This window comes from Pinus tabuliformis, chromosome 5_2 (genome assembly GCF_031772625.1).
Source record: "Pinus tabuliformis cultivar Carrire ecotype Pingquan chromosome 5_2, CPIR1, whole genome shotgun sequence".
Taxonomy (NCBI): Eukaryota; Viridiplantae; Streptophyta; class Pinopsida; order Pinales; family Pinaceae; genus Pinus; species Pinus tabuliformis.
In genome coordinates, this window is record NC_142306.1 from 506,021,434 (window position 1) to 506,023,967 (window position 2,534).

General features: G+C 34.0%; 1 pseudogene; it reads left to right on the forward strand.

The window, feature by feature from the left end:
• Positions 1 to 440: 440 nt before the first annotated feature.
• Positions 441 to 2,177, forward strand: LOC149159907 (kinesin-like protein KIN-12G pseudogene; annotated as a pseudogene).
• Positions 2,178 to 2,534: the final 357 nt, after the last annotated feature.

A 2,534-nucleotide genomic window follows, 5' to 3' on the forward strand; every position in this document is an offset into this window, starting at 1 on the left:
AATTTACCATCCAGTACAAATGCAAAGCAAGATCTGTGTACTCGTAAAAGAAGTTTACGGACAAATATTTTCATGTCCTCACAAGTCCAACTTTCAAATCACCTTTTTAGAAAATACTCGAAAACAATCGAACTTTGCAACATTCGACAACAATCTACAGAATAGCCCCATTGGATTTTCAAATAAAAACAATAGGTTTTGGATGGCGCGATTCAAGAACTAAATTTTTAACTCCCACAGTTGTGGATTGTGACTAATTTTCCTATAAAGGCTTGGTGACATATTTGTCCCAAGGAAAAATTCAAGAACTAAACCATTTGTCCAGCCCTCCACTTTATAGAGCTGCAAATATTGAAAAATTCTTTGGTTGTACCACAAATGGTGTAACTAAATCTCTAAAAACAAACTAGTGTGTCAATGCAACCATTAGGAATCTTCTGATGGTTCCTTTTACAGAAACCCATAATGTTTCTCATGTAAAAGGTTTGGAATTAGGCTCAAAGAACAATTTTGTGCAACATCATTTTGAGATTCCAGAGGATCCATATTTCTGCAATGACCATAATATTCAAGTTGTTATTCGTATTAAAACTCTTATTAGCACTGAAGTTTCTTTTCAATGTCATTCTAGATTTGTGAAAAAGGACAATGGACATGCTTTACATGGTTGGGGCACCGAGTGTCTCATTTTACATTTTACCTTGTAGTAGGGAAAATATATATCAGGGAAATTTTTCCAAAGTAGATATATTTCCCATGGTTGAGAAATATATGTGAGGATACACCAATGATATGTTTGCATATGGTAAGACTAGTAGTGGGAAAACATATACCATGCTTGGTGATGTTGAGGATGTATAGAAAAAACTAAGTGCAAACTATGGAATGACACCTTGTGTTTTTGAGAATATGATTGCAAGAATCCATAAGGAAGAAGGAGCTTGAAAAGAAGAAAAATTTAAATTTATTTGCAAGTTTTCATTTCTAGAAATATATAATGAGCAGGTTGCAGATCTCCTAGAACCATCATCAACAAATTTGCAGATGAGGGAAGATGCCAAGAAAGAAGTGTCTGTTAAAAATATTTCAGAAGTTGAGGTGAAAGGTGTGAATGGTGTTATTTGACTACTCTTGTAGGGAGCGACCAACAGGAAAGTCCTAGAAACAAATATGAACTATGCTAGTAGTCGCTTCCATAGTGTATTTACTTGTATAATTGAAAACATGTGGATAGTGAGTCGATGACTCATCATAGATTTCGACACTGAAATGTAGTTGATTTGGTAGGTTCAGAGAAATAAAAGAGTTCAGGTGCTCAGGGTGAGTGCTTGAAAGAGGCCTCAAATGTCAACAAATCACTCTCATCTCTTGGGCTCTTAAGCATGAATCTTGTAAAAATTGTGAATAGGGAACTACCATATCGTGAATCAAAACTTACATTTCTTCTCTCTTGGTGGAAAATCTAAAATCACTATCATTGCTAATGTTACCCTTCTAATTGTTCTGTAATAGAGATAACTAGTAGTTTGAAATTTGCATAATGAGAAAAGTTTATTTGTAATAATGCATATGTAACTGAAGATTCTATAAGAGATGTTATAAATTTGAGGATTCAAATTCAACAACTGAAGGAAGAATTTAGTCATATCTATGGTTATCTCAAAGAAGTTCCTCCCACTCAAGAATATGACTATGGAAGCATGGCCTTGTTGAGCTCTTTAGGCCCATATGTATGGGATATGAGAGCTCTAGCAAGCCCACTACCTGGTCAAAAGATTGCCCTTTGCAAAACATATTTGGAATCTACACTTGCAAGAGCCCTCAAAAGAGATGAATCTTTAGAAACATCAATGAAAGAAATGGCTCCTAAAAATGAGCAACTAAAACCTTTTGTTAAACAATATAAGGAATATGCACAATTTAGAAAGATGATGCTTTGTTTTCGAGAAGACAAAATTGAGAAACTAGAGGAAGATGCATCTGATAAGATGTCTACAGAAGCACACCATTTAGAGGAGAACAATGTTTTAATGGAGGAGAAACAAATTCTAAAGAAAAATATCTATCACAATCTTGAGGTGAAGAAGGTTGAAATGGAAAACATAAGGTTGATGAAAGAACTCAGAAGGTACCAAGAATCTTATGAGGGTAGAGAGCTAGATAAAATTTCAAAATAGGTAGTTGTATTATGATATTAGTTACTCAAAGCTTTTCACTAGAATCTTAGCATCAAAAAGACACAAACTTTATGAATTAGAAGGAATCATCAGAAGAAGATATTTCTTCCATCAGTGGGGAGAATGAATTTCTTTACACACAAGTTAATTATTACTTAAGGGAAGAAAAATATCTTCATAATAACTTCTACTTCTACCTAGAAGCCAAAGAATATTTGGAAAGGCATGTTGATGATGTGATGATCCATTTCGATAAGATGACACTTTCAAATGTTGATGGAGAAATCGAACTGAACTCTATAATGGATTATCTGGAGTTGACAAAGGATACGCCATATAGAGATGGTTTATTAGTTA